Consider the following 15,264-nt stretch of genomic DNA (forward strand, 5'->3'; position numbering starts at 1 on the left):
AAAGAGACCAGGTCTTTGGTTAATCAGTTTAACAGAAAAAGGAATGAGGGGCGAGAAGGGAAGAGAGATATGGAGTTGAGAATTCAGGAGAAGTGAGTACAGCCAGCATGTAAATATTCAGGCAGGCAGGCAAACTGCATCCAAGAGGTTTAGCAGAAAGTTCCTGGGCCCCAGAGATGGAACTGGGGCTAAGGATCCTCAGACTGGGGCAGGATGTCAAACACAGTCCTCAGTCAGAGAAGAAATGTTCCTAAGTGCCAGGCACTTAACATCCAGGAATTTGCTTAATTCTTCTAGAATTAGTTGTTATATTTACAGAAAGAGTTGATGCTTAATAGTTTGGCAGATTTCCTCAGGGTCACATGGGTAATGTTTAAGTCAGCTTTTTCACTGTTGTGACTGAAAGACCTGTAAAGAACAATTTTAGAAGAGGAAAATTTATTTGGGGGCTCACGTTTTTCAGAGGCCTCAGTCCATAGACAGCTGGCTCCATTCCTCAGGGCTGGAGGTGAGGCTGAACATCATGGTGGAAGAGTGTGGTGGAGGGATCTTGCTCACAAGATGATCAGGAAGCAGAGAGAGACTCCACTTGCCAGATGCAAAATATATACCCCAAAGCCACGCCCCCAATGACCCACCTCCTCCAGCCACACCCCGCCTGCCTACCATTACCACTCAGTTAATCCCCATCAGGGGATTAATGCGCTCATTGGATCAAGGATCTCACCACCCGATCACTTCTCTAAACCTTCTTGCCTTGTCTCACACAGGAACTTTGGGAGACGCCTGGTATCCAAACCATAACAGGTCATAAATGCTGGGAGCAAAGGACTATGAACAATTTTCTTTCATTCCATCACTGAAGTTTGAGACCTTCATCAAGAAAGAAGCTATTGGAGGCAGAATCAGGGTGAAGGTAGACCTTTGGATCTGAACTCAGGAGATCCTACGACTGAGTCAAAAGTACAGAACAGAACCGACTGCAAAAAATGCTGATGGTGGCCCCTGAGATACATTTTAGATCTACTTACTTAGGAGTTGTTAAGACTTAGGAATAACCCTTCTCAGAACCTAAAGCAGGCAGGATTGCATGTAAGGTCAAACACCTCAGAGCCAGAGGCTACAAAAGGTCACAGGCAGAGAAATCTGGGCAACCGATGGTGCTAAATGTCCGTCCATCTGTGCCCAGCCCAAAAGTCTAGCAAAGACAGTAGAGAAGAAGAGAGCACTAGAAAAGACCAGTGAAAAGACCTCTTTCCCAGGAAATCAAGGCAAAGATTCGATGTAAATAATTTTCCATCCACAGCGAATTTTGAATGATTGATAGTAATAAAGATTTGTTTAATTGGAGTTATTTCATCTCTGTAACCTAATGGTTGATTCTGGATCTCTTCTTTTTAAGAGAATTCACTATAATGGTGCAGGAATCAAAGTAGAAGACTGTATGGTAAGAAGAACAGAAGAAGAAATTATTAAATACACACACTTATGGATTCTATGTCTTTATTGAGCACTAGCTATATCCCCTCTTCTGCCATCTAGATGTGCTGAGATAATTAAAACATGACTTCACTCCAAGTGACTGACACTCTTTCCTGTCAAAATGGGACACTATATACTCACATAGTAGAGATAGGACCTTGCTTTGTGGTGCCCAGAGGGCAAATTTGCTTACAGAATTTGAAAGAATGTAGATTTAATGTCTGTATCACAAGGATACCATTAGTGTCTCAAACATCAGACACAAAATATTGAAGACTGAGACTGTTTGCCCAGTGAATTTGAATAATCAGCTTGAAGAATTTACAGAAGTTTGTCAACATTGGTAGGTAGTTGAACTAGATAACCCTGGAATTCTCCTTTAACACTGTAAGATGCTAAAAGGTCTTATGTTACATTATTTTTCATTAACAATTACGTAGCATTTACTCCAATATTTTGAGATGAACATTGGTGCAAGTCTGTCCAAGAGGATTAAGGTAAACAGCATCAGAAAGACTGCATCTTCTCATTAAGGTTAATACATTTGAATCTTCCAATTAAAAAAAAATATGAGATCTATTAGTCATAATCACTCTACTTGATGTTGTGATGTTATCTGGGTCTTGGTTTATTATGTTGACTTTAATAATTTTAGCTAACTTATTTTCATTTTTATTTTGTAATTCTGTGTATAGCTAAAACTGAAAACAAACAAAAAACACTTCAGATTGGATCATGGATTTTCTGAACAACCATTAAAGAAAAACCGGGGTACATGCCCGGGAAGTCTCCAAGGATAGCAGGTGTTTCTGGATCAACGACTCTTGCATTCCAAGGTTCTTCTGATCACACTATGATGTGGTGGGTGTTGCTTCTTGAAGATGAACCAAATTCAGGTTTTGAATATCTGCATCCTTTGGGGGCCCTTTCTGATTATCACAACTTGTCATGCCAAAATATATTATTTAGGATTTTTGCACACCAAAGAATGCCTTTACCATAATTCTTAAGACCTAAGTTTTGAAGACAGACCAATTTTGAATTTCATCTCCACCATTTACCTATGCAAACTCAGACTCTTAAAAAGGGGAGGGGGTAATTAGGAGAAATAAGTTAGATAGCATTATAGAATAGGAGGTGTCCTGGTCCTATCTGTACTTCTCATCTGAAGCTTCAGCACTGGGACAAAACAGGAACATCTATCTTGGCTGACTTGCATCGGAGAGAGTGCCAATGGTGAGTGAGACCACTGAGCACTTTAAAGCACTTTAAAGCACATGCGTTGAGGTAATGGTATTTAAAAGATCAGAATGTGAAATGACTGATCTGTCCTTATTGTACTGTGTACACACAGCCATGTCCACAGCCCTGACTCTTTTTGACCCTCATTGCCCCTCACACCAGCCCATCCTAACATACCATCCCTGACCTTGGCTGCAGACACAGCGCTCATCAGAGGGTAAGACCAGGATTATCTTGCAAATGTCTAAAAGCTGAAAGCTGAATATTGCTGGCCAGATAACCACGACAGAAGCACAGCCTGGCTGCTGTAAATAGCCAGAACCCCCTTTGATATCGCCACTGTATTCCACCTTCCTTATGACAAAATTGCAACTGGCTTGTATTTTCTTAAACCGGAGAACACAACATGTGTTCCTTGAAACTGAGCCATTGGAGATATTACTCTGAGCTTAGTTATTAAACCGCTTTCACCCTCTAGCAGAGTCTCCCTCCTCTCTAAACAAGAGCTAATAAGAAAATGATCTCCATTTAGTTTGTGCTCCTTATGTGCCAGGTACCATATCAAAAGAGATTAAATAATATCTAAGAGACTGTTTCTCTTAAAGTCTGTTGCCAAGTGTAGGCAGAAAGAAGCTAAGTAACTTGGAAAGGTCACACTGCTAATGAGTGACCCATTGGGCTCTACTTTTTTGCATTGTGAGCTTTTAGAACTTCTGGGGACATTGCCCCTAATTTCCTCTCAGTTCTCAAGTTTATTCCAACGCTCACTGGAAATAAAAGCAGGGGATAAAGGAACTTTTCAAAGCAAAGGATTGCAGTTTTTCATAAGTGAGGCATTTATGGTTAACCTTGGCCATGCAATTACAGTCTTAGAACTTCCAGGGACAACTGCATCCCTCCAACCTGAAGGCGGCGGCTGTGACTAATGCCATTTGCTCCTTAGCGACAAAGTTACAAGTCGAGGAACTTATGGCTTAAGGAAGCTACCTTTCAGCGGGTGTTTCTATAAAACGCCTTTGTGGCATTTCTCTTGGTATTTTTAGTGAAGATGTGATTAATTACAAATCCACAGCAGCTCATTGAACCACATGGTTTTAAATTCTCAGTGCCCTTGGTTGTCACTTTGCAGAAGTGGGAGAGCAACTCGGGCATACAAGGAGACAGTTCTGTGAATGACTGTTTCCACAGGAGGCTGAAGATCCACCAGGTCCACACTGCCCCACGTCCATCTGCCAGGTCCAGCAGGCTAAGTCACCCTCCTTCTCATCTCTTTCTCTGAACACTCCTTCCCTGAATGGGTCAATCAATGAAACTCTCCTATTTAATCTGTTTGGTTCAGTTCCCTAGAGATGACACAGGAGAAAGAAAAACTTCCCCAGCCCACACAGCAGGAAAGCCTAACTACTGAGCCGAAGGAAGCTCCATAAACGTGCCTCTTAGCTGCACACCCACAGAAAGACCCAGCTCAAGAGAGCCAGCAAGCAATTAGTTCAGGCTCGGCTGCCTCTGTGCCCCACGGCTCGGTCTTACCTTAGTGACAGAAAATGAACTTCAGATCCGAGCCCCGCGTCCTTTTCATCCTGTAAGAGCAGCGCAGCTCAGGGGGCTGGGGTTCTTTTAGTCCCCTCTGGGGCTGTCGGCACCTACCACCATGGAGATGAGAAACCCCACAGGAGAATCTCGCTCTTCTTTGCCTTTCCGGACACATTCACCGGCAGACAAAGGCCACTGAGTTCTCAGCTTCACTCCAGTGAATCGACACTTTCTTTAACTGGTTCCCATGCCTACTCATACTACATTGGCTTGCCAATGGTGGCTGATGGCAACGGGGTTAGGGAGCACTGTCCTCTCTCCATACCCTTCCACCACTTTGCCTCTTGCTCGAACCTCTGTGAGCCTGTTCAATAGCAAGAAACTCCCCAAATCACCAAGTGGTCACAAACTGTCCCTAGACTTTCATTGACCCAGAAAGCTGGATCCTCTTTTGCTAATACCTCCGGGGCTTGGGCGCTGCTTCCAAAGTGTATTCTTCTTAAGTGGAGGTGTTCTGTGACTGTCACAGTAAAGATTTTTCTGTACAAACACACACCCTGTCTGACGATGTAATCCTACCCCTAAGGTAAACAGCATCTTGCCCAACATTGTTTCATTTGGGTTCCAAGGAGGTGTGTGACCCTAGAAAGATCGTCAACCTCCATAGTGATTCCAAAGGATAAAGTTTACCTGTTCTTAAGAAACTGATTTTGTTTGGTGACTTGTTTGCTCGCTTCCTCTGAGTCCGGGATGAGAGAGAGAATAAATTACTTCTCCCATCTCCATGCGGTTTGGAATGAACTAAACATGAAAACGTTGACATTTTTAAGAAACGGGGTGAATGCTGTTGCCATTTACCAAGACAATGCAACAGGGAGGAAGTTGGAGCAGAAGACTCATTCAATGATGTGTTGTTGTGGTACCTTTGGTGTGGTTTCTGGAAACCAAATGGAAAGGTCAAATTGATGTCCTATTAGTCTGGGTTTTGAGGGAGAAGTCCAGAATGGAGGTATGCAATTATGAATTTTCAGTTGTCTATGTGGAATCTGAAACCATGAGCATAAATGAGCTCACACAATAGCTAAACCCTGGGGTAGCCCAAGTCGAGGTTGGAAAGGTGAGACCGAGAAGGAGAACTGCTGAAGTAAAAGGCAAACTATGAGATGAGACATGAAATAAAGAGGAGTTGTAAGAAAAAGGGAGCAATCACCGAGTGTTATATACCAATCACTGAGTGTTATATACCAGGACTGGTAAAGGAAAGTACCAAGACTTGACCATTGGATTTGGCAATGTAATACCACTGGTGACCTTGAGGAAAGCTGTCAGACAATAGAGTTGTGGAGATAAATGACTAATTAGGCTAAGGGCAACTGAACAGGACAGGAAGAAAGGGATAGAGCATGCCGCTAGCATGCGGAAGTTCTGCTGCTACATGGAGTAGAAAACTGACGGAGGGAAAGGATCAGGGGAACCCGGAGAGGCTTATTTTTCAGGGAAAGGGTTGCTTTTTTGAATTAATGGGAGATGTTACCAGGGGTCACACAAGGGGTTGCCAGCTGATGAACTTTTTGTTTGTGTGTGTGTGTGGTACTGGGGATTGAACTCAGGGACACTCGACCACTGACCACATCCCCTGCTCTATTTTGTATTTTCTTTAGAATCAGGGTCTCACTGAGTTGCTTAGTGCCTTGCTATTGCTGAGGCTGGCCTCCAACTCACAATCCTCCTGCCTCAGCCTCCCAAGCCGCTGGGATGACAGGCGTTTGCTACTGCCCACTGATTAACTTTTTAAAAGAAGTAAATGTCCTAAGATTACTCCTTTGAGTCATTTCTATAAAAAATAAGTACTTTTGGGACAGGGATATATCTCAGGTGGTAGAGTACTTGCCTTGCAAGCACAAGGCCCTGGGTTCAATCCCCAGCACCACACACACACAAAAAAAGTACTTTTGGTAAACACAAAGAGGGAGCCTTTTTCAGTTTCATGGTTTCATTGCAAAATTCTGGGGAAATAGTAGATGCTGTTATTGAAACAACCTCTGATTCTCTTTGTGCATGTGATACCACTAACCACCAGATTCAAATAATTGTGTGAACGATGAATGATTCAATCAATAATTTTCTTTCTATTTTTCTTTGATTTTTTTCCCTGCACCATGCAAAACACTTCACTTAATTTCTTCTTAGATAAAACATTGTTTTTTTAATAATTATAGAAAACAATAAACTATAGAAAGTATACATCCCATAATAACTTTTCAGGAAATATTAATTTAAAAATTTCTAATATTAATTCCCAAACTAATTATATCCTATTACTAAGCTACTAGTTCACCAAGAATTTTGCTTGATGTACAATAGATGCCCAATAGCTATTTCTTGGGAAAAAATGTATGAATGAGTGAATGAATAGCGTATCATTAATGAGATCATCAACTATGAACATTTACCTTAAAAGTGCTATTCATATTAAGAATAGATTATAGATCTGAACCCTTCATAACACAACAGGAAAAGGAAACATAAGACATATAAATTGAGTCCACTTAATATAATAGATGGATACAAATAATAGATAAGTGGTATGATTGTGCATGCACATAGCTTTTAGGCAACTTCCATAGCACTGTTGAAGAGATGCAGAACAGCCCTCCACAAAATCACTTTAAATGCAAAGCATCTTAGACCTGGGTTAGCCGACCTTGGCCTTAGGACCAGATAATTCTCAGTTGTGTGAAGAGTCTTGTGATTGTAGATGTTTAGCAACCTCCCTAAACTCTTTACATCTGATGTGAGCAGAATCCCCGTCCCCAGTAGTGGAAGCACAAACTAGGACCAGGCATTGCCAAATGTCCCCTGGTGTGCCATGTGACCTCCCAGGTGAAGAATCGCCATTCAGATAGGTGGGTTTTACTCCTGCTGAGTGGCATGCCAACAAGAATATAGATTCCCAAAGTGTACAAATGCCACTTCTTCCGTAAAACACAATAAGGTGGATTCTCTAAAGTGAGGGTGTATGTGTAAAGCACATGCCAGGTTTGTAACACTGACTTCACTAGGGCTTTGTGTCTTAGCTTATGAAAATGTATGCTCATGAGCAAAAGCAGGATTTGGGAGAAACATTTAGGGTCAAAGCATATTTCCATGGAGAGAGTAGCACGGACATTATTTTTCCTGAGAATCCCGTACAATTGTGTGATTGAATTGCCTTCACATTTCTTTAAAGAAGTATATTGATATGGGTGTCAGAGTGTCAATTAGACTCCTGTCACCAACCATTTTATTTAGTCATCTGTGCCTCCATCCCCTAACCTGTACAAGGGAAATAATAAAAATATCTATCTCATAGAGTTCCTAGCACAGATACATTTATAAATCACTTAAGACAGTAACAGGCCAAACTAAATGTCATCCATGTATTTGTGAAATAAGTCCAACTGGGAGAAGATGAAGACAGAAGGCCTGCAGGCTACTGGAAAGGGAGAAAGTTTTCTGAGAAGGAACTTGGTGACAGAGAAATGGGCAAAGAAGTCTTAAGCCAGATTAAAGATGGGCAAATGAAACTCATTGATCTTGAAGAAAACCATGCACAGTATTCTTCTGATAATCACATGATACTCAACAGACTAATTCAGTGAACTGATTTTCAAAAGAGAAAAGAGGACTATCTGACTTGTGTGCGGTACCAGGTAGACACAGGATAATGTATAGAATTTAAAATTTTAGCCTGACTTTCCTTATTCAATGAAAATCATTGAGTTGCTCTGGACAGCCTCAGTGCCTGCTGAGCCATGCTGAGCTAAACAAGCTGGGCAGGTGCTATGTCCATGGACTTGAGGGCTTCCTTTTATTCTGTCCACCCGGCTACCTTAGAATACAGAGGAAGCTTTTGAAGTCCTCACTAGTAAACAGTGTGTTCCTCCTGAAAGTCTCCTCCATTACTTAGGATCCTTAAGTTACTAGAATCTTCCTGACGTATGTCCTTTCTTTAGTCAAACTGTGCTGAAGTAGATTATCCTAACGGATTTCAAAATCCAAAATCACAAATAAATCGATAGCGGGTGAGTTAGCATGTCGTTCCTCTCAAATTAGTGACACTCATTTAATTGTAGAACGGAAGAATGAAGCATTATAGAAGTTTCTGTTTGGCTTTTGTCATTTCTGGATTTGAATGAATTGTTTTTTCGGCTGCTTGTCATACCTACTCTGCAATATACACACTACCAGGCAAGTCCTTCTGAAAAGTGCAAAAGTGACTGAGTCCAGTAATGTCATGAGAAGATTCAACAATGATATGAATCATCAAGGGATTTTTAACAGCAAGAGCAATCCTCTAATACTGTCTGCAGCATCCCTTTCCAGAAACTCTCAGCTCTGCCTTATCATTTTTTGCTTCATCCTGAACCAGGACCTCAATGATCTCCATGCAATCTGTTCCTATTTTATGAAGACTTCACATAAACTCAGATAAAAATGTGTCTTTCTCTAGTCTTCCCAGTTCACAAGCTGTCCCCTCAAGCTCTGCAAAACAAGTCTCAGACCACTCCCAACAGCCATTTCTTCAGATAAATTGAGTCCTATAGTCCCTTCTTACTTTCTAACTCAGTCTTCACTTCTTCTGTTGAAAACTCCCCAATGTCTGCTATTATTTCCAATATACGTAATAATTATTTAATCTGCCATTTTAGTAGTGAAAAGAGCAGAGGCAATTGTAATAATTCTGAGTTAACTAGACAAAAGGTACCAACCAGCTCTGCTGTATACATGGCCAACTTATTTCTAAGCAGTGGCATGCTAATAAATTTTAAGAACTGAGTGTCTTAGAAAGAAGAAATTTCTGAATTGTAGAGCAATCACGGCTATTGTAAGCCATTGATGTGAGTGGTCAGTATGGTAAGAATTGAGTGTGGTGCTCTGTTGGACCTTGTGAACTGGCAAGGCACTGTATTAAAGTCATGCCTTAGAGTTTGCTCAATGTTCCAGTGGTTTCCTAAATGTCTCTTTTAAGATGCAATATATCTTAATTTATAATTATTGAGATGCTGTTTGACCAGCCCTAGACAGTCCAGGTTCCACTCAAAATTCAACTCCAAAGCTACTCTGAATGTGTTAAGTACACAAAGTCACAAGGAAGCCTCTAGTTTCTAATATTTGGGCCAGAAAAAAAATTGTCCTTTGGTGTCAGTGCTAGAAATAAAGTTGGACAGTCAATGTATCAGTGTACATTCTCTTTAAATTATGTTTTGAAGCCACCACTGATTCATTATTGAAACTTTTTGTATAGAAGAAAAGAAACTACTTAAATCGCTGACTTGTTATGACTGATACAGCACAATGATTTATTTTAAAGTATTAAGATGTTTTCATATAATTCAGTAAGCACTTAAGCCCTTATCATGAATGACAGAAACTCTAAAAATATTTAACTTAAAACTCAACTAATGACTAAGCTTATTTTCATTCTAGCCTTTTCTACTCCTGGGGAGGTTCCTAATTTCTTAAAGCGTTGGTTGTGTTTGTTTTTGTTTGCCAGCAAATCCACTCTGCAGTAGTTACTTGCTGAGTCACATTGTCCCCGCAGTTACAGTCTACACCGTTCATACTGAATGAAACTGGTGGAGGCAAACTGGGTTACCACTGAAAAAGAGTTAGCAGGAAAAATCGAAATATTTACTTGGCTCTATCTTGGGGTTCCAGATGGGAAGATGTAGGAGAGATAGCAGACATGGCAAAATCATCACAAAGCATTTGGATTACTCTTAGGGCCTGGGAAAGGGGCTTTGCCCAGGAGACAAACATCATGTGATTAGCATGAACATAAAGCTTTGGAGTTTGGCATTGAAGAATCTGGTTCTGGTAGTGAGAGGAGATTGGCCAGACCAGAGACAGGGAGGGTGTGGGGAGAGTGAAGGAACTAACTCTAGAGATGCTTGGGAGTCAGAATCCACAATAATCCAAAATCCACTGGGGAAGAAACGGGCAAGGGAAGGAGATGGCAGAGCAGAGTGGAGAAAATGGGAAAATGGGATTAGCTGGAAAAAAAACAAGATGATTCCAAGGAAAGGGTGGGTATGGATGCAATCAGGTCTGTAGATCAAATGGCAAGAAGTTGGAGAAGTCAATTTTGCTGTTTTGTAGAAAGAGTATTGGGTAGAGGAGACAGGAGTAGAAACTTGAAGAGAATGGAAAATATCTGAAACAGTCACCATCAGGATGCAGAAAAACAGTGTTTCCGTGGGCTTGGGCCGAGGGCCTGTGCTTAGGCACAGTTCCTTAAGAGCCCCAAGCGATGAGTGCATTTTGAGAAATCATTTCAGGTGCGTCCTTCTCGCTCATTATCTGCTCCTCTCCTTTCTGTGAAGACCCACCAGACAAAATAAGCACTTTGTGATTTAAGAATGTTAATAAGGTAACTTATTCCATTCTTGGTTTCCAGTTTGACCACTAAATGGCCTTCATGACAAAAACAGTGAACTTCTCCCAAGATATTTGTTCCAGCAACATTTGCTGGAGACCTCCCAGTGCAGACCTCTGACATCAGCGAGCAGACAGGAGCATACAGGCTGTGCCATCCAGGCCTCCTTTGTGGGGAACTGCGTAATTCAGTCAAGAAAAGAATCCCCCACGCCCCCACCCACCCCAGTGAGCTCATGTCTCCTTCGGGATCCAGTGGCTGACTCTGTATCTGTGATCACATCCACAGGAAGGCTACATAAAACGCCCTGGGAATTTTTCCTTTATTTGCTTCAGAAATTAAACATGCACACGTCACATCTACGGAATAAGCATTTCGCCACGTCCGATGGTCTCTTTCATTCTAATGGGGTCACAAAGAAAAGAGGGAGCATTAAATATAATAGGGCACACTGCTACCTCTTTGCTTGTCTGGATTACCGTATTTTACATGTAGATTTGTCTACCCTCCAAGAGGTAAAATGCATGTCTAAAAGCCTTGACCACGTTACTAGCTGCAACCTGCTCAACCAGTAGAAGCCACCAAGAAAGCTGAAGTCAAAACAGTCTTGATTGTCTGATACCAAACCCTGCTAGTTCTGAGAGGTTTGATTTACAGCATAGTGGAAGGTTGCCAGCCCCTGAATTATGCCGATAGTACCTAAATTCCCCATGTCCCTTAATGCACATAGTTTCTTTTAGCTTATCTGATACCTAATAAAATCTGAAAAATTATCAAGTTACCGGCAATTGCCAAATCTTGGCTCTGAATGTACAGTAAATGTACAGAACATTTTTCATTTAGAAATGTAAGCACTGATCTTGATGCAATAAAAATAATAGGACTTACTTATTGGGCAAATATTACTCATTAAAACTTTGTTAACTGGTTTCCAGAAATTATCTGTTTTAGTTCTTAGGCAACCTGTAAGTTAGATATTAATGTCATCATAGCAGTTTGGGGGAGGAGCACCAGGGATTGAACCCAGGGGTGCTTAACCACTGAGCCAGGGTCTTGCCAAGTTGCTTAGAGCCTCACTAAGTTGTTGAGGCAGACTCAGTTTGCAATCCTCCTGCCTCAGGCTCCCTAGCTGCTGGGATTTATAGATGCGGGCAACCACACCCAGCTTATCACAGCAATTTTTAAGCAATCAAAATGAGAATTAAAAATATGTTAATATGTTATTACAGAGTCCCATAATGAATAAAAGTCAATGGCAGAATTCAAATAGAAACCCTCTAACATCAGAGACCTCACAATTCTCAGTCAGTAAAAGCAAAACAGACCTCCTTAAAGAAAGAGAGTCAAGCAAACTCTCTATAGGTGAATGTCATCTTGCCTCTGATAGAGCCACAAAGTGAACAGTCACCTATATCAGAGGCATAGCCATGCAACTTTTGCTGAGATGACCTGGAAAGAGGACTGAGTAATAAAAACACCAAATCCTTAGAGACCTGAGCTAGCTCAAAGAATTGTGGTTCAATTGGTGGTTTGAACCAGATACAGCTATTTTTCTGGCTTTCCAAATCATAGTTGCCCCATGTGATATTCAGGGGCCCTTAGTGCGTTTCCTCCTTGGGCAGGGCTAGCCTTGTCATTTAATGGCTTCTGAACAGAGAACATAAAATTGTCTATGAGAATAAGCAGAAACCATCCAAATGAAAAACCCAGAGGTTATGAATTCAGAGCTCGTTACAGCAAGTGAACCAGGTATGTTACCTTCATTTGTCAGAGACTGGAAGAAGACAGACAAGCAACAAATGCAAGCTCTGATAAGGAGTGGCTGACCTGGGAACCTGCAGCTGGGCTGGTCAGACACAGGGCCTCCTATGGGTTGAGTTTAGGGAGACTGATTTCTTTCTCTGGTGGGTTCAGAGTTCTACGTCGGGACAAAAATGAGGGAAGCTGCCAGTCATTGACCAAGTTCAGACCATTTGGGGCTGATGGCTACCAAGTTTGTGGTTGGACTTCTCAGGAGAGTTGCTACAGAGTTTATGGATCCAAGCTGTATTTTCATGTCTTCTCTGTTGTTCATTTGTGCATTCAGCCTCTCCAGAGAAACAGCATAGTATGGTACTAAATATAGTATAACAGGAATTACACAAATAAGTTTTCCATACTCCTACTGCAGGTATGAGCTTCTTGTGAATTAAAAAAAAAAAAAAAAAAGCAACTCAAATTATTTATAAGCTTCCATAAGATGAGTCAAAACAACATTAAATAGTGCTTCTTTTCAGGGCAACTTAGCTTTCTTAGAAATCTAATCACTAGCCAATAAGTTAAAGCTTGATAGATTTAATTATAATTCAATCTCTCTGATCTTTATGAAATCTATTGTGAAAAAAAAAAGTGCTCAATGATGCTGATTTGTTCCAGAGGGACAAATTCTCTGGCCCTGTGATATAGAATCTAAGGAAGAACAGTTCTGTTCATTTCCCAGAACTGCCAACGCTAGCACATCCCAGGTACCATAGTCTTGTAAGCATGGTTTGCCTCCTGTGCATTTACTTCCATGTGTGACTCCATGTCACGGTCCAAAATTGTTTTATACCAGTGCAGGATAGTGGTACAATGAATACCAACCTCCTCAAATGTATCAACTCAAATTTGTTTTGATCTCAAAAGTCAGGTAAATGTATGTTACCATTCCCCTCATTTTTTTCCTGATGGCTGTTATTTCTCCAGTTTCTTTCTTCATTGACTCAGAAACAAGCACGATGGATGGTGGTGATAATTGAAATATTTCTCCAGCCCATCCTTGCACTACAGAAGGCACCTGTACAAACACCACTCTTCCACTAAATGTTAGCAGCTCAATTTCTTTGAACTTCCGCAACCTTCTCAAATTTACGAATGCAACGCTGACTGATCAATCCTCTTTCAATAGGTAGATACTTTCTCTTGGAGACAGATTTTATTGGTAGTCGCACCTTTCCGACTTTCCCACCCTGCACTGCCTAAAAATATTACTCTTTCTGCCATGAAAATGAGGACCAAAGCCCAGCCTAGGCCAAAAGATTTGAGTCAGTTATTCCGTGCAGACGTTCCTTGAAGGTTACTTTTATTTTCACTTTAGTTTTTTCCGAAGTCTTAAGTAAATGCAAATGTTACTATTGTTATTTCTCTTTAGGCTTGGAAGTCTGGAAAATATAGAGGAAGCTTCAGAACATGAGGGCTGTCTGGGGCGCAAGACAAGTTATGGAAGAAAATCTGAGTCATGAGCTCGTGCGTCAATACCCAGATCCCAATTTTCTCCCTGTTTATAGGATAACTATTTTGGAGAATGCTTCATGTCTCCCACCTTTCTCCCCCATCCAGGGTTCATTGCTTCTTTTATTTCCCCTTTTTTGTTGGATCTTCTCCTTCCTCTTTTTGAAACATGTCCTTCCATTTAATTATCCGTACTAAGATGGCTTACTGACACCTAATCAACTTCCACGAGTTACAGCAAATTACAGAAGCACCGTCCAAAAGACATATCTTCAAAAGGATGAAAGATTCAAACAGTAAGCAGAAAAATACGTGTTTGCATCCAGGATTATCTAACGACTTCATGATGACTGAAATAAATTTAAAGTGCAACAATAGAAACATTTATTTGTTAGGACTATGAAAGCAAAGTCTTTCTTTCATTGTCCCGTGTTTCTCGACTCTTTTCTGAGGATATTGTGGAGTCTGTCTTTGCTATCATCCTCTATAATGGGATGGATGGAGTACCCCCGAGAAGGTATTTTCAAGTTCTGACTTCCAGTACCTGTGAATATGACATTATTTGGGGGGAAAATGTCTGTAGATGTGACTGAAGTAAACTGAAGTCATTAGAGTGGACCCCAATCCAAGGTGACTGAGGTCCTCATAAAGAGAAGGAAATCTGGACCTAGACGTAGATATCTTCACCAGGATAGAGCCCAGGTGAAAATGAAGACAGAGATACTTCCACAAGGAACACGGGGACCAGATGTAACAGGAAAAGGCAAGAAAACATTCTCCCCTAGTGGTTCCCAGGACAGTATGGCCACCTGCTAATGCCCTGATCCAAATGTCCAGCCTCCTGAGCAATCGGAATATATTTCTGTTAGCCAGGCACCACTATGGTGCACGCCTGTAGTCCCCTCAGCTTGGGAGCCTGAGGTAGGAGAACTCCAAGTTCGAGGACATTCTCAGCAACCTGGCAAGACCCTCAGTAGTGTAGTGAGACCCTGTCTCAAAATAAAATACAAAGAGGGCTGGGGATGTGGCTCTGTGGTTAAGCAACCCTGGGTTCAATGCCTGGAATAAAAAAATAAAAATAAAAAATTGAATACTTTCTCCTATTTATCCTGTTTTAAGTCACTGAGTTTTTGGTACTTTGTCACAGCAGCCTTAGGAAAGTAATATATTATTCATACTTGCATTTTAGAGGTTAATTTGCATATTATTGATTTTATTTTCTCTATTTCTTCCTTTCTGAGGAATTTTTATTGCTCGTTTTTGACCTTTGCAGATTGATGGAGGCGATGGCTAATTTTGTGTCAGTTTGATTGGGCTAAGGGGTGCCCAGCCAGTAAGAC

The 15,264-nt window shown here is 41.1% G+C and overlaps 1 protein-coding gene across 2 annotated transcripts in view; it reads right to left on the reverse strand.

Annotated features, from left to right (window-relative positions):
• The window catches only part of Kcnj16 (potassium inwardly rectifying channel subfamily J member 16), a 55,470-nt gene that overhangs the window by 22,959 nt on the left and 17,247 nt on the right, over nt 1-15,264 (reverse strand). The window contains exon 1 of one of the 2 annotated variants that reach the window (XR_007107580.1): nt 4,255-4,473. The exons of the other annotated variant lie outside the window; for it this stretch is intronic. The gene's annotated coding sequence lies outside the window, so the exon portion shown is untranslated. Of the gene's footprint in view, nt 1-4,254; nt 4,474-15,264 lie in introns of those variants that run through there. 2 annotated transcript variants of the gene reach the window in all.

The sequence above is a fragment of the Sciurus carolinensis genome, chromosome 3 (genome assembly GCF_902686445.1).
Source record: "Sciurus carolinensis chromosome 3, mSciCar1.2, whole genome shotgun sequence".
Classification (NCBI taxonomy): Eukaryota; Metazoa; Chordata; class Mammalia; order Rodentia; family Sciuridae; genus Sciurus; species Sciurus carolinensis.